The 23944-nt window shown below is 43.2% G+C and overlaps 1 pseudogene; it reads right to left on the reverse strand.

Moving 5' to 3' along the window:
• Nucleotides 1-1961: 1961 nt before the first annotated feature.
• LOC146359520 (vesicular inhibitory amino acid transporter-like) overlaps nucleotides 1962-23944 on the reverse strand; it is a 36604-nt pseudogene continuing 14621 nt past the window's right edge.

Genomic DNA, 23944 nt, shown 5'->3' on the forward strand with positions numbered 1-23944 from the left:
CGTTATCAATTAGCAATATTTTTTTTTTGCCAAAACATCTCTTGGGAGTGGGGCTCAGCCAATTCTGGGAGGGCTTTAGCCCCCTCTTTCCCCCTCCCCACTCCATATTCTGCTCTACACTCTAAGCAATTGCTAGATTTGAGGATCAGGAAGTGATTTTGCCCGTCAGGTTGCTTAATGGCACATAGCAGGAGTGCAGAACAAGCCCAGGGGGTGGGGCAAATCTGGCCCACCTGGGGTACCAATCCAGCCCTTCAGGGCTCCCCAGGTAGCCATGCCCCCTTCCCCTGGCCACCCCTTCTCCCCTCAGATTCCCAGCTTTTGTGCAATTTTCCACACATTCTAAACGGTTGAAATGCTTCTTCTGAGGCTCAGTTACTGGCAGGAAGAGCTTTAAGCTAAAAGATGCTGGTATTTTTGGCCCTGCCACTTTTGCCTTTGGCCCCACCCAGCACTATAATGTGGCCCATGAGAGCGTCTCCAAAATGAAATTTGGCCCTCGAGCTGAAAGAGGTTCTGTGCCCCTGGCCTATGGCATTTGGCTTTGTTTACCAGCGTGAACCAGTTGGACTATTTTGTGGCTACTGGATCCACCAACATGGTACACTCTGTTAACTGCTGTTCTCCCTTTTGTGGCAAGGTATAATATAGCTGATGGTGTTGGTCTGTAGGTATGGTGATATGTTTTATGGATGTGTGTTAATGTACATCAGAACCTATCTTCAAAATGGGGGTTGAATGAGACAGTTTTCAAGTACCTTACAGACCCCAGAATGTCCACATTACTACTTCATTATGCATGTTTACCTGTAAATAACATTGTGAGGGAATGGGAAGAAGTTAGTGCAGTCATACAGTCTTCTGTTTACATCATTTCTCATCTAAGATTCAATTTGTTGACATATTTGAGAAAAGATTAATTTATGGAAAAAGACAATTTTCAACAATATCCATTTTTGATGTGCCCATTTGGGGTAGGGGAAGCAATCATTTCAAAAATGAACAATAGAAAAGTTACTTTACCAAACAAGCAAAACATTTAGAGCAATTTTTGTGAATATAATAATCCATATCATCAGATTGCTAGAATGGTAATATTTTATCTGGCTAGTAGAAATATTGCAAGAGTAAAATAAATATACACAAATACAAGTAACCATAACCAGGCAGACTTTTTATTTTTCTCAAGGAGAAATTGTTTCAGGGAGAAGCAATTTGGCACGTGTGTGCTTAACCCTTTCCCCACTCACCACTTCTCTGTTTCAATTCAGCTTCCCCAAGCTACTTGTTCCATGTGGGCTTTGAGACATGAGATTGCCTCATGGGGGCAGTATCTGGAGTGGAGAAGAGTTGGATGAAGAAAGGGTTAGTTGTCACTCCCCACTGCTTCTTCAGTCCAAATAATTCCCCTCTCACCAAGGGAAGCTTTTCCTGGAAAAAATGGCTGTTGCATAGAGATAGGTCTATATCTGCTTGCTTTTCTTGTGTTACACTGGTGTCTTCTCCCAGCTCAGTAGACTAGAGGCAAAACCAGATAAAGATATGAAAGGCATGCATATGAACTGTTCAGATGGCAGTATCTCATTTTTTGGACTTGACTTGCCAAAAAGGTCTCCCATTGCTGTGGTATGATATTTCTAGGGCATTAAATCACTTTCCTTCTTGAATGTGAAGATCATCATCAAAAGAAAAAAGAAAGAACAAAACCCTCCATACATACATGGGTACCTTGGGTTGGATCTAGTGGAAATTAGTCATTCTTTAGTTCCACTGAAATCAATGGAACTTGTACCATTACTATCTTACCCTATGGATTTCAGTGGGACCAAAATGACTAATTTCCTCTGGGTCCAACCCTCTTTTTTGCAGACATCAATGCTATTGCTTAATTTTAATTCAATTTCACTTGCATGTTTTACAGTAGCCAAATGTTAAGGGGCTTGCATGTAGTCTTGTTACTTTTATCCAAATGCTTTCAACAGACCTTTTATCGAACACACAAGACCAGCTAGGCTGCAAAAGATGCCCAAGATAAACATGGAAATGTCTGCACATTTCTCCAAGAACATCAACTTTTCCCATTTAAGCTTCAAGTGGAAAAGAGAAAGAAGGAGGAGGAAGGTCATTGCAGCACCCATTACACTGCCAGTTAAACCCATAAGGAGAGCAAAACGTGGGACAAACATGGCCATCAGGAGAGTTAACAAGAGGAGGGAACTTTTTAAAACCACATCAAGCCATGGAGCATTTGTGGCTTGGAGAGAGGTAAGTGTGCAAGATCTCTGTGACGGCAAAGAAGGGCAATGGGTAAGATAGGAGTGCCTTGGTTAAGAGGCACAAATTTACCAAGGTCTGTAACAATGATGGAAGGTTGTCAGTAATAACCTCCTTTGTTTCTTCACCCCATGTCAGGAATGCTGTCACCGCAAAGACTGTCTTGAAGATGCAAGCCAAGGAGTGAGTCCAGTTCAGCATAGATTGACATTCTCCAGGGTTCTGCATACTCCCTTCAAGTGTAGGAAGGAATATCTGTGATGTGTAACTGTAAATGATCACTCCTACTGAAACCAGGAAATTCTCAAATTCTACAGAGAGGTTGAATCTCGCCCAGGACCACTGGTGCACTTGGGTCAGGCAGTAAGTGATCACTACAAAGGTAATAACAAAGTGGACCAAGGAGCAGAGGAGGCTGAGCTTGGATACAATTTTGCGGGTTTTGATAAACACACAAGGCAGCAGGCCTACAAATGCAATTGCCGACCACATTTTCTCAGTCATTGGTAAAGCTGGAAAGCTATGTGACAGCAAGTTCCCACTAACAACCAGATACAAAATGCATGTCATGATCAGTTCCATCACCTGGGTCACGTTGACAACTCTGCCACCAAGTTTCGGAAATAGCTTTTTGCAGCAGGCGTTAGCGATGTCTTCATATGTGCCTCTCACTCTTACGAGCTGCCCATCTTCATTTTCTTCATACAGGCAAGCGATTAGAATTTTGCCAGTGTAGCAGCAGAAAACTGCAGCCAGAATAAGAAGCAGCCCACTATATCCACTGTGGAGGAGAGCATATGGCAAACCTAGAACAAAAATCCCCTAGAGACAAAAATAGAGAGGACAAAAACCTTGAAGGAAAATGTTTACTAGAAACAACCCGTTCAAACCTGCAGCTGTCAAAGGCTACCTTTTGCTAATTGCATGGAAGAATCACTGTTACATTAACCTGTCTCGGTAAATAATAGTTGCCAAAAATGTGTATATTCATGATGAATGAAGTTAGCAGGGAAAATAACTGCTGGCAGGAGCACAGAAATCCAGATAAGCCAGGAAATTGAAGACAAGCAAACTGTAGATCAAGCTCCTATTAAATATTAAGTGCTGATGTGAATGCAGGCATAATTTTGAATGGCTCCAAAGCAGTTATTTAATCAATGTGCATATTAATATTCAATAGTGGTTCAATAATGATAAAATCAAAGATTTGTGCAAATAGAAAACCAGCACTTTTAGCAGCAGTGCTGGAAAAATAAAAATGGGGACCTACACCTGAATCCTTTCATATTTTTAAATCTGCAATACTTCCTTTTCTTTTTGCTTTCACACAGATACATGAAACATTGAACTCTTCTTCTGGCCTTCATCCATAGGCACATCCTTTATGCTGTTCACACTGAGCACACTGCTAGTGCTCTAAATTTCACCCGAATAGCAAATCCAGCTATGCCATTATGTACAAAAGGGTAGCAATATTTCAGAAATACTTTCAAATATTTACACTGCAGCAGGGGGGCTCCATTTTGGCCCCAGTTCTATAGCTTGCCAACCATAGCTTTCAATCCTGCCAATTATACTTAAGAACAGAGGAACCTGCACAGGCCAGATGACCTGTCTATCTAACCCACTATTGTCTACTCAAAAAACAGCCTGCAGCTCTTCAGGTATCAGGTAGAGGTGTTTTCTATCTCTTGCTACCTCATCCTTTTTAACTGGAGATGCCAGGGATTGAACTTGGGATGTTCTGAATGCAAAGGATCTGCTCTACTGAGCTATATGTCTGTTAGCAGCAAGGTTGATTTGATTTTAATTTAAATCGCTTCTCTGAAGGACTCAGTTTTAATGATTTAAATCACAGTTTAAATCACTAGTGAGGGAGATTCTATTGAATCATCATTTTTAGTAGAAGTACATTATTGTTTAATATAACCTTAATACATATTCAGAGATGTAAGTTTCATTAGAAGATAGGTTCACAGTGGCGGATACATGCAGCAGAAGTTTCCTCAGGAGCCAGGGCTGCATGAGTATGTTCTGTTCACTTTTGGTTTCACTCCCCTATCCCTTACTTTTATATCCAGACTCCTCCTCCTTGTTCAGATCTACGCCATCTCCCCAAATTCTCTGTTCACTGACCTTCTGCCTTTGCACTTAGAGAGAGGCAAGGCCTTGAGAGAGAGCGCACGTGCGCGCGAGAGAGTGCATGCACTTCTGTATACCACCTGCAGTACAGAATAGGACTGATCAGATTATCTCCCATCTCCATAAACTGCTGTTAACATATTCATAGAATATAATTAGAAGTTGTATAATTAGTATTTATGATGATATCTTTGACCTAGGCTCCCTTTTTGACTAATTGTTTTAAGAAAATTTCAAAATCTGATTTAAATTAAAAATGCGATTTAAATAAAAAAAAATCTGTTTTTATTTTTTTTTAAAAAATTGATTATTTTTATCAACACTGCTTTGCAGGGTCCCACTTAAGAAATGAAATCTCTGTCCACTGTATTTTTCTTGAATATTTTGTGATACTATGCATTGCTCAAAAGAGAGGCAGAAATGTTTACAATAAATTTAAATAAATAACCTTGATATACCCTATTTTATACCCATAACATTTCTTTAAGGTACCTGCAAAGGTGGGTGGGTTTACTGTCCAAATGGAAGTCTCTCATGTTTCATGTAATGCCATGCGCAGTGTTATTTTTATCGCCATTTAATTCACAGTAGTACAGAAACTGGAAACCTCTTGAACAATAGCTATGCATTAAAAAAAGATTCAATTTCAGATAAACAGTTCTCATTGACACTTTCCATTTATATCTAACAAAGTTTGAAAACGTACCATGAACATCAGTCATACTCTTGTCAGTGTTTCTCATTTCATGAAAGATAGTTAAAAGAAAGAAAAAAGAGGAGAAAATTATTTATGTAGATAAGTTATCCTTATTAACTGAGATAGTTAAGGGATCTTTTTTTGGTTTTGTTCAGAAATCGAGCAATAATTTTTGTGAACCACACATGAAGCTTTGGCTATGGGGCGGTACAGAAATATAATAAATGAAATGAAGCAATATGGTTTTTGCAACTTCTAGTTCCCCTGCCTCAAATTTGCTGCTTGTGACCCTCAGTCAACCAGTACAATCACTGTCCACTCTTAATTATATGTATGTTGTGTTGTCTAGGGACAGGTTAGGGCAGCCTTCCCCAACCTGGTGCCCTCCAGATATTTTGGACTACAACTCCAATCAGGCCCAGTCAGCTTGGCCAATGGTGAGGGATGATGGAAGTGGTAGTCCAAAATATCTGGATAGCACCAAGTTGGGGAAGGCTGGGTTAGGGGTTCTATGGTGGCAGAATTTGATTTGATTGTGAAGACGCAAGCGGACCTGCTGTGTGCTACTTAAACCTGTAAGGATGAGGCAAGTGGGTCTCTATTGGCTCAGGTTGTCCCAGCTAGGTCCTCATTCCAGTACCAATCATGGGATGGAGGTCAAGGATGGGGGTTGCCTCCCTACACCATTTTTTTCCTTGCACAGGTACCCAGTATGACTATTCTCTAGTCTTGCTTAAATGTACCTTGTGTTGGGATCTAGGGTTTCTATTGGTGGCAGAAATCCCTACATGCTAGATAGCCTACATGCTATTTCCTGATAGTGGAAAATGCCTTAAAAAAAGCTGGGGGATTTCAGCTTTGATTCCAAAGCCTCCTTGCCAGGTGCAGCTGAGGACTTTGTGGCCTCCATGGCAACCTACAAGTTCTCCCAGGTTATTATAGAGCCTGTATATGTGGAAAGTCCCATGCTCCCATTTACCCTTTTTGTACTGGACATAATTCCAATGGGTTGATGATAGGAGGTACAGAAATTAGACGCCTGTCATGGGCAAATCTGACAGTTTCACTTTCTCCTGCATTCTAATTTTTGAAATCTCAGGTTCTTTCTCTCCTAAATATGAAGAACTTTGTGAATTTTGGTAAATTCTTATTTAAAACAAATAAAATTCTCACCCATTCCAGCCAAATTCAATAGGAACAGCTATTCCCAGCATGGAGAGGACCATAGAGCTATTAAAGATGGACATGTCAGAAAAGAAATGGTGGCAACCCTAATTCAGCATTAATATGGTTGAATACAGAGAGATTCAAAGCTAGACTTTTAAGCAGTGGGGGCTGCTGGCTAATCTGATTGGGGGGCAGGGGGCGGAGGACAGGTTAGCAGAGGTGGGGCCAATGGGTCCCAGGAAATGAACAGTCTTTGTATCCTCAACAGCCAGCAACCCAAACCACAGAAAGGAAAAACTGAGGCACATAACTTTAAAATTGCACATGCAATGAAAGGGGTGGGGAAACCACAGCCACACAAAAGCACTCCTTTGGACTCACTTTTTCTTGTTCCAGAAACAACTCCCATTCCACAGAAAATCATAAGTGAACAGTGGTGTGTGTGTGTGTGTGTGTGTCACACAAAATCATGATGCTGCCACGGCTAATGATGATATTCTCAGAGCCAGACAGCCAGGGCCAGCTCAAGGCTGTGATGGGCCTCAGGATGGCTCTCCAATGAGCCTCCTACTCTGCCCCCCATATTGAATTCACACAACATATACACACACACATACAGAGAGAGAGAGAGAGAGAGAGAGAGAGAGAGAGAGAGTCAGCAATGTACAATAATAATGCAAAAACATTTTTCACTACATATTTTTTGTGGAAATCAGCTTCCATACTTTCCTGGAAGCAAAAGACATATATTTTCCATGGTAGAAAACTCAAATACAAATAGAAGCTTTTTGCTCTACAACATACAGGACACAGACACTGAACACAAACACACATTGATGCACGCTCTCATACACACACACACACACTCACTCACTCACTCAAGGAAGAGACATAAACTGAGTCACTGCCTCATTCAGAAGCAACAGCCAAAGAGGATGCACATATACACAGCCATAGCTATTTGACCATACCAGGACATTTTGCTGTCTGCGGAGGTCCAGCAAATACCTCCCATTTCTCATGGGATGATCTGGGTCAGTCACTATCTCAGCCTAACCCTAATGGCAGAACAGAAATGTAATAAAATGAAGTAAATAATTTTATACTAGAAAAACATAATTGTCTTACACTATGTCCTCTGAGCATGTAAAATGGCCATCTGTGCATTGCATTACTGTATGCACATATTTACATGCATGTGCACAAGAGAGAAGCATCCTGTATTCCACTTGGGTATTTATCTTATGCAGACCCTGGGGAGTGAGCCTGAAGTCTGACACCAACTTTTATAACTCATATTAAACATTCAAAATTTGTAAAACCTCTTGCTTCCCATATGCCTCACCCATTTCGCCTCTATCTTTTGCACGAACATCAACTCAAAGAAATTTTATTAGTAGCAAAAACAATAAAGAGTCTTGTGGCACCTTAAAGAGTAATACATTTATTCTGGCATAAGCTTTTGTGGACTACAGCCCACTTCATCAGATGCATGGGGTGCTAGGGGGATTTTCAGGTTTTTATATGGAACGTATGGTATATGAGTGTGAGTGTGTGTGTGTGGGTCTTATAAACAGTGAGGTCAGAAGGAAATTTAATGAAGGTAACTATCCTTTCCATGGAATACATCACAATCCTCTCTCTCTCTCTCTCCCCCGCCCCCTAAAAACAAATAAAAACCACCCAAGTCACTAGCCAACTAGATAACAACTCTGGACTACACTGCAGTGATGCCATACACTACTGTCCCTCCCAACAATATGGCTATAACAACTATCGACTACTTGCAGTGATGATGTAACCCATACTCAGACACAGCACCAAGTTCTCAGAACATTCAACACCCATCCTGTTGCATTTTGTAACAACAACAACAACAGTAATAACAATCCATGCAAAAGCACTGGATTATTTCAAGCCACTTTTTTTTTTTTTCATTTCAACAACTCACATTGCATTGAGAAGGAAACTGAATTGAATGTCTTTGAAATCATGAGTGCCAAGTGTGTGCAGGAGGTGAGGGGAGACACATCTATCCCTTTTCCTTAAGGCTTCAATCCTTTGCATACTTACATGGGTAAGTCCCACTGAATTCACCGAGACTTACTTCATAGTAGGCCTCTAGGATTGTTCCACATATCCCAGTAATCCCTACCCCCTCTCTCTTACACACATACACGTGCGTGCACACACCCCAATTTCTCCAGAGTATATAACAACACAGAGAAAGCAATTTGTGGCAGAGTCCAGATTTAAAGCAAAAGGATGTGCTTTTTAAAATGGCGACTCCCGCCAAACAGAGCCGGCACTTGTCCAGGGCTGAGGAACTGGCGGCTCCCGGTGGCAGCAATGACAGCGATGGAGGACACCTCCACCGCCGCCACTGCTATCGCCTTCACTGTCATCATCACTGCCACCCCCCGCTGCCACCAGCTCCTGAGCCCTGGACTCACACCTGCTCTATTTGGCGGGAGTCGCCATTTTTAAAATGGCGACTCCCTGCAACAAGAGCCAGCGCACGTCCAGGGCTCAGAAGCTGGTGGTGGTGGGCAGCAGTGATGACAGTGGTGGCAGCAGTGATAGTGGCGGCGGTGGAGGTGGTGACAGCGGAAGAGGAGGGGAAGGAGGCGGTGGCAGAGGTGGCAGCCTAGGTAAGGAGCTGGGGGTTTGCGCGGGGGCGTCGGGGGGGGGCTGAAGTGGGATTCAGATGGCTGAATCCTGCTTCAGGTTTGGGGCCAAGTCAGGTCGGGGGTCTCCCAAATCAGCCCGAGCTGAATTGGGCCTGCCTCCAAAGCAATGAAGCGGCTTTCGAGTCGGATCGGAGGGGGCCCTGCACAGGCCTAAAAAAAATGCCTCGAGGCAGCAGGTTCGCCCAGAGTAGCCATGCAGCTGCTAAGCTTTTCAAGGCTCTGCGCATGCGTGAGTAGGCACAGTTGAAGAAAGGAAGCTACCACGCTGGGAAAGTATACTCTCAGCATGGGGGTAGCCACAGCCGCTGCTGAAGATCACAAAGGAGGAGACATTTGTTTTTTTTAAAAAAAAATAATAAAGGGCGGCAATTTGGCAGCACCTGAAGAAGGAGGCTTCCTTTTCTTTTATCTTTGTACATGACTCCTGGGCGGGCTCTGCCTCTCCTGCCCTTGATGACCCACCACCCCTGCCCTTAAGAGCAAAGCACTCAAGCCCTGGGCCTGGATGAATGAATCTGTTGGTTTCAGTTTTCCCCACATTCAAATGTTTTTAATCTCCACTTCTTTTTGTCCCAGATATGGTGGATTTTGGTAATTTATTTAAATCAAAACCGAACTGAAATGAAATTCTCAACCATCCTTACTGGTCTATGCGGGCAACTGACAGAGTTGCTGCCTGGCATCCTCTGTCCCTATCTTCAAAGGCCCCAGCCAGCCTTTCAGCATTCAGAGATGCAGAAAACTATGAGACATACAGGGAAACAACTAGGGGGCAGAAGACTGATATTTAGTCTTATTCAGCCTGCCACAGAGCACACTGACAGACCTACGAGAAGGCAGTGATAGTGGCAAAGCCAACTTTCTTCTTCCCTACCTTTGCACCATCTTAGCTGCTCAAGGAGTGGAAGGACTGTTACATTGAAGGAACGATCCACAGCTTGCTGTGATGATTTTGCTCAAAGTTGCTTTGGTGTGGTCTGACCTGCTGGCAAAAGTGTAACAGATTCTGGGCCAGAGGTGTCAGAAGCAGCCACTTGTTGCAGTTGCTTGGAGAACAAGACCCTTGAGAATATTGTCAAGAGCGCTTCACACTGTGAAAGGCACTTCATGGGTTGATTAGATCTTTGCCCGTCTTGGATGGTCAAGGCCAGTCAATCTGAACTTAGAGGTCTGCTGGGGGATTTAAGTAAATACTTTGGAAGGGGAAAATTCTTCTTTTGTTAAAGAAGATGGTCATTGCCCCACTCCTAAAGAACCCAACCTTAGACTGGGATGATTTAGGCAGCTCTAAACCAGTCTCAAACCATCCCTTTTAAGGGAAGGCTGCATGTGTGGTGGCAGACCAATATCCATCCACCTCTTGCTGGATGATGGGAGGCAGCAACATATCAACCTACCCTAAACCAATTGTACTAGCTGCCAGTTAATTTCCAGGCCAATTCAAAGCACGTTATAGCTTCAAATCCATCTATCTCAGAGTCTGCATTTCTCCATATAAGCTTAGATGTGGACTCTGTTCTGCAGGTGGTCTTTGCCCTGCTTGCCCACAATGCACATGGAGAGAACACCTAAGGCAAGAAGCGGAGCCTGTAACGCAATTGTTCCACGATTGAGGAATGATCTCCACAGTAAGCTTAGTAACTGCTTATCTGGCTTTTTGGATAGGGCATGAAACCTACCTTGTCCAAAAAGGCTGGGTGCTGCTCTCTATTTACTATTTGTTGTTGTTCAGTCATTCAGTCGTGTCCGACTCTTCGTGACCCCATGGACCATAGCACGCCAGGCCCTCCTGTCCTCCGCTCTCTCCTGCAGTGTGCTCAAGTTCATATTAATTGCATCGGTGATGTTATCTAGCCATCTCATCCTCTGCCTTCCCCTTCTCCTTTTGCCTTCAATCTTTTCCAGCGAGTTTTCCCTTCGCATTAGGTGGCCAAAATATTTGAGCTTCAGCTTCAGTATCTGTCCTTCCAATGAGCAGTCAGGGTTGATTTCCTTTAGAATGGACTGATTTGACCTCCTTGCAGCCCAGGGGACTTGTAAGAGTCTTCTCCAGCACCACAGTTCGAAAGCATCGATTTTTCGGCGCTCAGCCTTCCTTATAGTCCAGCTCTCACAGCCATACGTTGCTACTGGGAAAACCATAGCTTTGATTATATGAACCTTTGTCGGCAAGGTGATGTCCCTGCTTCTTACTATGCTGTCTAGGTTTGCCACAGCTTTCCTCCCAAGGAGCAAGCGTCTTTTAATTTCATGGCTACAGTCACCGTCTGCAGTGATCTTGGAGCCCAAGAAATAAAATCTGTCACTGCTTCCATTTCTTCCCCTTCTATATGCCAGGAAGTGATGGGGCCAGATGCCATGATCTTTGTTTTTTTTAATGTTGAGTTTCAAACCAGCTTTTGCACTCTCCTCTTTCACCCTCAACAAGAGGCTCTTTAGATCCTCTTCGCTTTCTGCCATTAGGGTGGTATCGTCTGCGTATCTGAGGTTGTTGATAATTCTCCTGGCAATCTTAATTCCGACCTGTGATTCATCCAACGCAGCGTTTCTCATGATGTACTCTGCATATAAGTTAAATAAGCAGGGCGACAATATACAGCCTTGTCATACTCCTTTCCCAGTTTTGAACCAATCGGTTGTTCCATGTCTGGTTCTTACTGTTGCTTCTTGACCCTCATACAGGTTTCTCAGGAAACAGGTAAGGTGGTCTGGTACTCCCATCTCTTTAAGAATTTGCTACAGATTGTTTTGATACACACAATCAAAGGCTTTGGCGTAGTCAATGAAGAAGAAATAGAAGTTTTTCTGGAATTCTCTTGCTTTCTCCATGATCCAGCGAATGTTGGCGATTTGATCTCTAGTTCCTCTGCCTCTTCGAAACCCCACTTGTACTTCTGGTAGTTCTCGGTTCACATACTGCGGAAGCCTAGCTTGTAGGATTTTGAGCATCACCTTGCTGGCATGTGAAATGACTGCAATTGTACGGTAGTTTGAGCACTCTTTGGCGTTGCCCTTCTTTGGAATTGGAATGTAAACTGACCTTTTCCTGTCTTGTGGCCACTGTTGAGTGTTCCAAATTTGTTGGCATATTGAGTGCAGCACTTTAACAGCATCATCTTTTAGGATCTTAAGTAGCTCAGCTGGAATACTGTCATCTCCGCTAGCTTTGTTGTTAGTAATGCTTCCTAAGGCCCACTTGACTTCACTCTCTAGGATGTCCGGCTCAAGTTCAGTGACCGCACTATCATGGCTATCAGGGACATTCAGATCTTTCCTGTATTGTTCTTCTGTGTATTCTTTCCATCTCTTCTTAATCTCATCTGCTTCTGTTAGGTCCCTGCCTTCTTTGTCCTTTATCATGCCCGTCTTTGCACAAAACGTTCCCTTGATATCTCCAATTTTCTTGAAGAGATCTCTATTCTTTCCCATTCTATTGTTTTCCTCGATTTCTTTGCATTGTTCATTTAAGAAGGCCTTCTTGTCTCTCCTTGCTATTCTCTGGAAATCTGCATTCAGTTGGGTATATCTTCCCCTTTCTCCCTTGCTTTTCGCTTCCCTTCTTTCCTCAGCTACTTCTAAAGCCTCATCAGACAGCCACTTGGCTTTCTTGCATTTCTTTTTCTTTGGGATGGATTGAGTTGCTGCCTCCTGAACCATGTTATGGACCTCTGTCCATAGTTCCTCAGGCACTCTGTCTATCAGGTCTAATCCCTGAAATCTATTCGTCACCTCCACTGTATATTCATAAGGGATATGATTTAGGTCATACCTGAATGGTTTAGTGGTTTTCCCTACGTTCTTCACTTTAAGCTGAAATTTTGCAATAAGAAGCTCATGATCTGAGCCACAGTCAGCTCCAGGTCTTGTTTTTACTGACTGTATGGAGCTTCTCCATCTTTGGCTGCAAAGGACATAATCAATCTGATTTCAATATTGACCATCTGGTGATGTCCATGTGTAGAGTCGCCTCTTGTGCTGTTGGAAAAGAGTGTTTGCTATGATCAGTGTGTTCTCTTGGCAAAACTCTATTAGCCTTTGTCCTGCTTCATTTTGTACACCAAGGCCATGCTTGCTTGTTATCCCGGTGATTTCTTGACTTCCTACTTTAGCATTCTAATCCCCTATGATGAAAAGGAGATTTTCATTTTAACACTTTTTTTGGTGTTAGTTCTAGAAGGTGTTATAGGTCTTCATAGAACCGACCAACCTCAGCTTCTTCGGCCTCAGTGGTTGGGGCATAGACTTGAATTACTGTGATGTTGAATGGTTTGCCTTGGATTCGTACTGAGATCATTCTATCATTTTTGAGATTGTACCCCACTACTGCTTTTCCCACCCTTTTGTTGACTATGAGTGCTACTCCGTTTCTTCTAAGGGATTCTTGCCCACAGTAGTAGATATAATGGTCACCTGAATTAAATTTGCCCATGCTTGTCCATTTTAGTTCGCTGATTCCCAAGATGTCGATGTTCAATCTTGCCATCTCATGTTTGACCACCTCAAGCTTACCTTGACTCATTGATTTTACATTCCAGGTTCCTAAACAATATTGTTCTTTACAGCATCGGACTTTCTGTTCACCACCAGACACGTCCACAGCTGAGTGTACTTTCGGCTTTGGCCCAGCCGCTTCACTCTTTCTGGCACTACTTGGAAATTCCCTCTGCTCTTCCCCAGTAGTATATTGGACACCTTCTGACCTGAGGGGTTCATCTTCCAGCATCATATCTTTTAGCCTTGTGATGCATTCCATGGGGTTTTCTTGGCAAGAATACTGGAGTGGGTTGCCATTTCCTTCTCCAGTGGACCACATTTTGTCAGAACTCTCCACCATGACCTGTCTGTCTTGGTTGGCCCTGCATGTCATAGCTTATGGTTTTGCTGAGTTACGCAAGCCCCTTTGCCACAACAAGGCAGTGATCCATGAAGGGGTCTATTTCATTGACTATTGATTTAATGTGTTTTTATTGCTATTTATTATTTTCTTCTTTATTTGCTGTTGGAAGCCACTTTCAGCATCAGCATTGTTCCTGAAGCAACAGCTGCACTAAAACAAGTGGAGGAGAGAGAAAGAATGAGGTATGTGTGCATGTGTGTGTGTGTGTGTGGGGGGGGGCATTATTCTTCCATTTCTTTGAAAACCTATTCAATGAATAATATGAATGAGCTCTTCTACATATGGACTTCCTCAATCATGTCAATGAAGTCAGAGCCCCGCATACACATTTCTTTAAATGCATAGGACTGTCTCTTCTCTTGAATAAATGAGGCAGCCCATGTAAGCGGGAGAGCTTTCTCCACATGCCTGTGACAGATTATTGGATTGGGGATAATATTGAAAAAAGTTTCTTCTCCACTCCGAATGCTTTCTAGAGTGGAAACCTGCTGCATCTAGTCCCAAAATAATACCATGTATGTAGCACCCTGTAGAATTACTTCAGTTCAGAGTTGTAGTTAACTACCCAAGTATTACTGCATTTCAGGCAAGGGATGGGATCTAATGGGGCTCCAACCTAGTCATTTGATGGATCATCAGTCTCTCCTCCCTCCTGCCATGATTCCATAGAATTTTGTGTAAATGAAAGTTAATTAGAAAAAAGGAAAAAATTAGAATCATGCTTGCAAAGGGGTGATAGGGACCAACACTAAGATAATATTTGCCTCCCATCCAAGGATACTTGTCTGATCCAGTGTAGTGGCTGGATCAGCTCCATGCTGATGATCTGACCAGGGTCAGAATCTTACCATCAAGTTTAATAGGGACCTGCTGTTCCCTTGTTTCTTGCTTCTTTTACACAGGAACACCAAATTGTACACTGACTTCTTCTTCTTCTTCTTCTTCTGAAGTGTTGAATAGCTTGCTTTTATTGTAACACTATTCACTCTCACACACGCACCCTTTCAGTATAATTTTCAGGAGGCATACAAAGTGAGGCATGTGAGTGAGGAAGCAGGATGGATCCATGGTATGGATTCATGCAATTCTGAACTAGAGGAAGCCCAGTGTATTGAAGGGGATTATGAAGGCTGAGAGATAAGAGAAGGGGTACATGGCTTGCACTCAACAAGTGAGGTGGATATTCTTCGCAAGAGAAACAGGGAGAAGAGATGCTCAAGGTGCCTCTTTCTGCCTCTTTTAGTTTATTTTTTTTTCTTTTTCCCAGCCCAGCCCTGTGCTGCTACCTTGTGCTGAGATGGAGCTGTTCCGGCTGCCTTTGGGATATAGCACATCACCACCCTGACCTAAAATGTCTTTCTATTTAACCATATCAGAGCAAGGGGACTAGGTGGGCTTTTGTAGCAGGACTGGAGAACAGTTTCCAGTCTGTTAGTCTGCAGCATCAGTAGAACAGTGAAATAAAAGATCAGAATACAACATGCAAGTACTGGGAACAAAACTTCAGTGAGTTAAAAACAATGCATTTACCTACTGTACTGGAGTAAGAAGAAATACAACGGTGCAGAGGGTAGCTCCTGTTAACCTTCCCAGCTTTCTGTAGCCATTACATTGAGGCAATGTATTGTGGTAATCCTAAATGTGTTGCAGCTGCATACCTGAGCACCTCTACAGACCAGAGTGAGATGAAAATAAGAATAACAACTCGCAGGAATAGCTCTATAGAGGGTCACTCTAGAGAGGCGAATATGCTATTACAAAACAAACTGGTGACAGGTTTTCCTTCATATATGTTATTGTTGTGCATTTATAGAAAATGTATTTTCCTGGGCTTAAATCCAACATCGTATGAGTGGACTTGCGTTCAGTGCTGCACTTTCCCTTGCTCCCCTCTCCCCTCCAGCCCTCCTTCCTGCACCTTCCAAATCTGCTCTGGAGGGTCCAGAGCAGATTTAGGGGGCATGTGGGGGGGCGACTGCAGAAGGAGGGGAAAACCATTCCCCCGTCAGTTTCCATTTGAAGCACTGAAAGTGCCAGAATTTCTCTTCTCTGCCCAAAATGGACCAATTTATTAGGAACCCCACATTGTGACAATCATCTTGTGTCCAGAATTAGCACACCAGCTATTCCATTACCAAAGGGTTTTTGTTTTTTTAAAGCGTTAACAAGATTATTCTTGTTTGTTTAGGGTTTCTTTTAACAGAAAACATTTGTATTACAGAATGCTGCTGGAAGTTAATGGCTCTGCTCTTTCGTTTATTTTTAATAGGGAGAAAAGCTGCCTTGTGACCATGGACCTCGAAATGGTGTGTGAGAAAAGAAACTCAGCATTCTGTTAATTCTAAATTTGTTTCCTTTTCCCAGTATAACTTTTTCTGGCATGTTTTCTTATAATACCCTTATCCAAAGTTGTTTCTCTGTTTAAGGAGTTGGAGCAATTGTAACCTGATTGGTTCAAACTCAAAGACATGTGCATATTAATTCATTTCTTGCTGGAGCTAAATGTATTGAGTGGGGTGGGATGGGGAATGTTCAAGCTGAATGTCAGGAGATGAACCAACCAAAGAAAGATTCTAGGATAGGGATCATCAACCCATGGTCCCAAGGCCAAATCTGGTCCCTTGAGGAGTATTATCTGGTCCTCCACTTGCCAACTCACAGAAAATAGTGTGTACTAAAGAGTGTAGTGGTTGTGCCCCAAGGGACTAGCCAGCCCTCTTCTTGCAGGTGAAGAAGGGAGGCAGGGGGAAATCCTGCGTTGCCAGTCATCATCTTCTCAGCAACTGGGTACAGAAATAAAGAGTAAATATTCGAGGAGAGGAATTGAAGAAAGGATGGAAGCATGAAAAAAGGGGAGAAAAAACAGCAATGTAGAGAATGGATGAAGGACAGGAAACAGCAAGTGAAAGCAGGACAAAGATGAAGATGGAAGTAGGCCAGCTTGCCGGTACTTTGTCCTAACATATTGCTGCTTACATGGATGGTCTTGGCCTAGACCACAGGCTGAGTTCCGTGTGTTCCTAAGTCATCCTTTTCTAGGGATGTACGAAAGGCACTTACCTTTCGTGGATTATGTTTATGGGTGGGGGGGAGGCATTCCGTCCCTCCCCCCGGAATCCTCGCCGGGGGGGGAGGCGCTCTGTTCCTCCCCCCTGGAATCCTGGCTGGCCGACTGTGCTCTGCAGAGATTCTGCAGAGCCGCTGGCCAGCTCCGCCAGCAGCCGGACATCCGGCCGCTGGCTAGCAAGGACGCAAATGGTGGCGGCCATAGCCACCGCCGTTTGCGTCCCTGCAGTCAGCCGTGATAGGCTACGTAAATGTTTACGTAGCCTATCATGGCTGACTTAAAAAACAACAACAACAACGCGCGTATGCAAATGGCGGCGGCCACGGCCGCCACCATTTGCATTCCTTATTTTGGCACGTCTTAGTCTACGTAAACATTTACGTAGACTAAGATGGAGAAAATAAGGGGAACGCAAATAGCGTAAATGCTACGCTATTTGCGTTCCCCTTATTTTCGCCATCTTAGTCTACGTAAATGTTTACGTAGACTAAGACGTGCCAAAATAAGGAACGCAAATGGCGGCGGCCATGGCCGCCGCCATTTGCGTACGCGTGTTGTTGTTGTTGTTTTTAAAGTCAGACATGATAGGCTACGTAAATGTTTACGTAGCCTATCACTTTTTTTTTTAAAACCTAGCCGTGATAGGCTACATAAATCTTTACGTAGCCTATCATGTTTTTGTTTTTTTTTTAACTGGAAATGGCGGCGGCAGCTGGTCGGAAGACCGGCCGCCGCTGCTGCCGCTGCCGCCGCCACCAGGAATATCCGCCCAAGGTAAGTCTTGTCCCGGGGGGGGGCGGGGGGGCAGGCCATTCTGCCACCGATTTTGTGGGGCCGAATGCGCTGGCATTCGGTCTCCCCGAGATCCATGGCGGAATTTTTGTACATCCCTATCCTTTTCCCACACACAGTACTGTTGATACTGCCATCTTTAGGCCCTTTAAGGTCCAGTAGGCTGAATGGTTAGTACTGATGTTAGGTGGATTGGGAAAGGGGAAAAGAGGGAAGGACCATGCTGGTATATCAAGACGGGATGGGAAGGACTCATACAGTGCCTTTAGGAAGTCATCATGCCCCACCAATGGGTATCCCTTCACACAGAGAAAGAGAAATTCCAGAGCATGCACAAAAAGGTGACTTGTGGGACTTAAAGAAGACGATTCATTGAAGTATATGATTTTGTAGATGTTTGGCCACATTGTTGACATCCCCCCTCCCCCTGTATTCATGTTGTATATATATTTCTGCCAACTCACTTCATGCATCTGATGAAGTGGCCTCTAGTCCACAAAAACTTGTGCTACAATAGATATTAGTCTTTAAGGTGCCATAAGACATGAGAGTGTGTGTGTACTCTTAAAAAGGTTCTGCTATAAATGCTCTTCTGGAATCCTCCCTGCCAATTTCCTGGATCTTTATTTGTTCACACAACCCATGCTTGCAATGATTATGGCAATGCTCTATGACATTTTAGTTTCTAATAGACCTCTAAAACAGAAAGCGCATATGTATGTATGTATGTACATATATTCAAAGAATGCTTATCAGTGGGATCTTCTCAAACTGGGGAGAGGTAACGTGGTACTGCAGGGCTCAGTCCTGGGCCCAGTGCTCTTCAACATTTTTATTAATGACTTGGAGGAGGAGGTGCAGGAAATGCTGATCAAATTTGCAGATGACACCAAATTAGGTGGGATAGCTAATACTTTGGAAGACAGAAACACAATTCAAAGTTATCTTGATAGACTGGAGCGCTGGGCAGAAGACAACAGAATGACATCTAATAGGGATAAAGTTCTGTACCTAGGAAAAAGAAACCAAATGCACAGTTACAAGATGGGGGATACGTGGCTCAACAACACTACAAGTGAGAAGGATCTTGGAACTGTTGTAGATCACGAGCCGAATATGAGCCAACAATGTGATGTGGCTGCAAAAAAGGCAAATGCTATTTTGGGCTGCATTAATAGAAGCATAGCTTTCAAATCCCAGGAAGTACTAGTTCCCCTCTACTCAGCACTGGTTAGCCCTCATCTGGAGTACTGTGACTAGTTCTGGGCACCACACTTTAAGAAGGATGCAGACAAGCTGGAGAAGGTTCAGAGGAGGGCAACAAAGAGGATCAGGGGACTGGAAACAAAGCCCTATGAGGAGAGACTGAAAGAACTGGGCATGTTTAGCCTTGAGAAGAGAAGACTGAGGGGAGATATGATGGCGTTCTTCAAGTACTTGAAAGGTTGTCACAGAGAGGAAGGCCAGGATCTCTTCTCGATCATCCCAGAGTGCAGGACACGGAATAATGGGCTCAAGTTACAGGAAGCCAGATTCCGACTGAACATCAGGAAAAATATCCTGACTGTTAGAGCAATACGACAATGGAACCAATTACCTGGGGAGGTGGTGGGCTCTCCCACACTGGAGGCCTTCAAGACGAGGCTGGACAGCCATCTGTCAGGGATGCTCTGACTTGGATTCCTGCATTGAGCAGGGGGTTGGACTCAATGGCCTTGTAGGCCCCTTCCAACCCTACTATTCTATGATATATGGTGACAGTAATAATGCTAGCAAGGGTAGGTTGACACAGTGCAGTGCTTATGCAGGGGTGGTGCATTCTGGTTATGCGAAGAAAACATTTGGGTATGTATGGCAGGAATATTCACAGGAAAGGTCAAGGGCTGTTCACACCTTATGATGAATGCACACATGGAGGGAGGGGTTAGATACACACTGTGCGCATTCAGCATAACTTCTGAAAGCGCCTAGATGTACAAGCTGCGTGTGCGTAGGTTCTGCCCTCATGGGTAGTAACACTGGGAAGAGGAAAACTCCCTGAAATGTATAGGAGCCTGGCATAAGAGCTGCAGGCATGATCTCACTCTCCCCTCTACACATGTTAAATGTGTGAAGAGTCCTTCAACAATAGTTGCTTTGTGTAATTACAGAGGCAAAGGCAAAACAAGCAATAGTAGAAAACTGCTTCAAGGCACATTCAGGAGAAAAAGGATTAGGTCACTCTGAAATCACATGCTATGATCCTGTGCCACTTTTCAGTTACTTACAACATTAATAATCCAATGTGCATATTCATTTTTTGAGGGAGCAAAGCAAGTTCAGATCTCTGTCACACATTTCAACTGACAAACTTGCAGTTTTGGTTCATACACACACACACACACACAGCGCAGATATAGATATGCATATTTATATACACACACACATGCACACACACACAGAATTCAGCATGTGGAGGGATTAAACTGGATTACGCTTAAAACTGGAGGGATTATGCATTTGTACCCCCGATTTTTTTGAGTAAATTAAGCAGGGGTAATCTTTGCTTAATTCTCACCCATTGAATGTAGTGGAACTTAAAATAAGCACTTTGGGCTAGATCATTCCCAATATTAACTTTTGTAAACTGCCCAGAGAGCTTCAGCTATGGAGCGGTATAGAAATGTAATCAATCAATCAATCAATCAATCAATGTGAACTGCCTAGAGAGCTTTGGCTATTGTAAGGTATAGACATGTAATGAATGAATGAATGAATGAATATGTGCCTCTTAATAAAAATGATGTCACTTAAAGAGTGTTTTTTCTCCTTTCTTCATCTGTCCTCCCAGTGAGAAATGTGGATGTGGTGGAAGGAAAGGGTCATTTCTTCCATTTTGCTCCAGGGGCAAATATTACTACCTCTGAGACCTAGGGTGTGATTTGTCATCCTCCTCAGCACTCTGTGTAATCAGTGTTCAGGGCATTTGATTTTCTGGCATAGGTCTATTTGCTCATTCAAGCAAAGCACTGTGCTTTTTCCAAAGAGAATGTTGGGTTTACACACTTAGTGATGCATGATAGATTAACCATAGATGTATGGCAAGAGAGAGGCTTTTGGATATTCCAGTGCTATAAATACCAACAATGTGCAATGTGACACATAACTAACATACGTGATTTTCAGTACGAAAATTATAAGGATGTTCTTAGAAAGTAGGGATGGATTTCTGAAGCTATATTTGTAAACACTAGGGGTCACTCTTATTTGGTTTAACGTTTTGGTCACACACACTGGCATTGCCCGCCTAGTACCCACTGACATCTTAGGGAAAGTTTTCTCTGTAAGAAAAAATAAAGCTTCGCTATACAAAGTTTTAGCCTTGGGCTGTCAATCACGGAAGTCTAGCATCTATGTTCTTCTTGCTTTGTTTTCCTCAAAGCATTGCTTTAGATTTCTTAGATTTCTTAAAGGCTGTTTCTTAAAGAAAATGATTTACGCAGGGAATAAAGTAGGGAGTAAAGGAAGTTTTAAAGTGAAAGCTTCAGTCTCAGGCAACTGGATACTAAATATATTTCAGAAGTGTATGGAAGTACCGACTAACTGAGGTTACTTCTCCCACCCCCCACTCTGCCGCCTTTAGCAGTGTGGCTTGCAGGGTATAAGTGAGGAACAAGAACCTTGTAATTACGGCTTTCATTTGAAGACTACATAAAAAAGCACATCTTAACATAAAAGACAGTTCTTGAATACCTCAGTTAAGCAGATATAATAAATGTAATGTACAGAACTGCTAAGAGGCCTCAAAAGGCGAGGACCAGGCAGAAATGAGAAGCAGAAAAGGCATCAATTTATTTCTCTGTCCTTGCTCCTACATTTGTTGGGAGGTATGAGACAAAGTATTATCAAAGTATGATACAAAAGGAAAAAGCAAAACAAAACAACAACATTCTAGAATGTCATTAACTTTTCCGAACGCTGGCTCGGTGGTGGATGGAGTGGCGCTTTTGCCTCCAACTCAGGGTTGACAAGGGAGTACACTGTCTGCAAATAGCAGAGTGTCAGCTGGAAAAGCCCCTTCATGGATCACTGCCTTGTGGCGAAGGGGCTTGTGTAACTCAGTGAAGCCATAAGCTATGCCGTGCAGGGCCATCCAAGACGGACAGGTCATGGCAGAGAGTTCTGACAAAATGTGGTCCACTGGAGAAGGAAATGGCAACCACTCCAGTATTCTTGCCAAGAAAACCCCATGGAACGTATCACAAGGCTGAAAGAGATGAAAGGACACTCAGCTGTGGATGTGTCTGGTGGTGAAAAGAAAATCCGATGCTGTAAAGAACAATATTGTTTAGGAACCTGGAATGTAAGATCAATGAATCAAGGTAAGATGGAGGTGGTCAAACATGAGATGGCAAGATTGAACATCGACATCTTGGGAATCAGCGAACTAAAATGGACAAGCATGGGCAAATTTAATTCAGGTGACCATTATATCTACTACTGTGGGCAAGAATCCCTTAGAAGAAATGGAGTAGCACTCATAGACAACAAAAGGGTGGGAAAAGCAATACTGGGGTACAATCTCAAAAACGATAGAATGATCCCAGTACGGATCCAAGGCAAACCATTCAACATCACAGTAATTCAAGTCTGCCCCAACCACTGAGGCCGAAGAAGCTGAGGTTGATCGGTTCTATGAAGACCTACAACACCTTCTAGAATGAACACCAAAAAAAGATGTCCTTTTCATCACAGGGGATTGGAATGCTAAAGTAGGAAGTCAAGAAATCACCGGGATAACAGGCAAGCATGGTCTTGGTGCACAAAATGAAGCAGGACAAAGGCTAATAGAGTTTTGCCAAGAGAACACGCTGATCATAGCAAACACTCATTTCCAACAGCACAAGAGGCGACTCTTGTCTACACATGGACATCACCAGATGGTCAATATCGAAAACAGATTGATTATGTACTTTGCAGCCAAAGATGGAGAAGCTCTATACAGTCAGTAAAAACAAAACCTGGAGCTGACTGTGGCTCAGATCATGAGCTTCTTATTGCAAAATTTCAGCTTAAATTAAAGAACCTAGGGAAAACCACTAAACCATTCAGGTATGACCTAAATCATATCCCTTATGAATATACAGTGGAGGTGACGAACAGATTTAAGGGATTAGACCTGATTAGTGCCTGAGGAACTATGGACGGAGGTCCGTAACATGGTTCAGGAGGCAGCAACTCAATCCATCCCAAAGAAAAAGAAATGCAAGAAAGCAAAGTGGCTGTCTGATGAGGCTTTACAAGTAGCTCACGAAAGAAGGGAAGCAAAATGCAAGGGAGAAAGGGGAAGATATATCCAACTGAATGCAGATTTCCAGAGAATAGCAAGGAGAGACAAGAAGGCCTTCTTACATGAACAATGCAAAGAAACTGAGGAAAACAATAGAATGGGAAAGAATAGAGATCTCTTCAAGAAAATTGGAGATATCAAGGGAACGTTTTGTGCAAAGACGGGCATGATAAAGGACAAAGAAGGCAGGGACCTAACAGAAGCAGATGAGATTAAGAAGAGGTGGAAAGAATACACAGAAGAACTATACAGGAAAGATCTGAATGTCCCTGATAGCCATGATAGCATGGTCACTGAACTTGAGCCGGACATCCTAGACAGTGAAGTCAAATGGGCCTTAGGAAGCATTACTAACAACAAAGCTAGCGGAGATGACAGTATTCCAGCTGAGCTATTTAAAATCCTAAAAGATGATGCTGTTAAAGTGCTGCACTCAATATGCCAACAAATTTGGAACACTCAGCAGTGGCCACAAGACTGGAAAAGGTCAGTTTATATTCCAGTTCCAAAGAAGGGCAATGCCAAAGAGTGTTCAAACTACCGTCCAACTGTGCTCATTTCACATGTCAGCAAGGTGATGCTCAAAATCCTACAAGCTAGGCTTCAGCAGTATGCGAACTGAGAACTACCAGAAGTACAAGCTGGGTTTCGAAGAGGCGAGGAACTAGAGATCAAATCGCCAACATTCGCTGGATCATGGAGAAAGCAAGAGAATTCCAGAAAAACGTCTCTTTCTGCTTCATTGACTACGCTAAAGCCTTTGATTGTGTGGATCACAACAAACTGTGGCAAATTCTTAAAGAGATGGGAGTACCAGACCACCTTACCTGTCTCCTGAGAAACCTGTATGAGGGTCAAGAAGCAACAGTAAGAACCAGACATGGAACAA

This window comes from Heloderma suspectum, chromosome 1 (genome assembly GCF_057233095.1).
Source record: "Heloderma suspectum isolate Gila_16-S chromosome 1, 16-S_ref, whole genome shotgun sequence".
NCBI lineage: Eukaryota > Metazoa > Chordata > Lepidosauria > Squamata > Helodermatidae > Heloderma > Heloderma suspectum.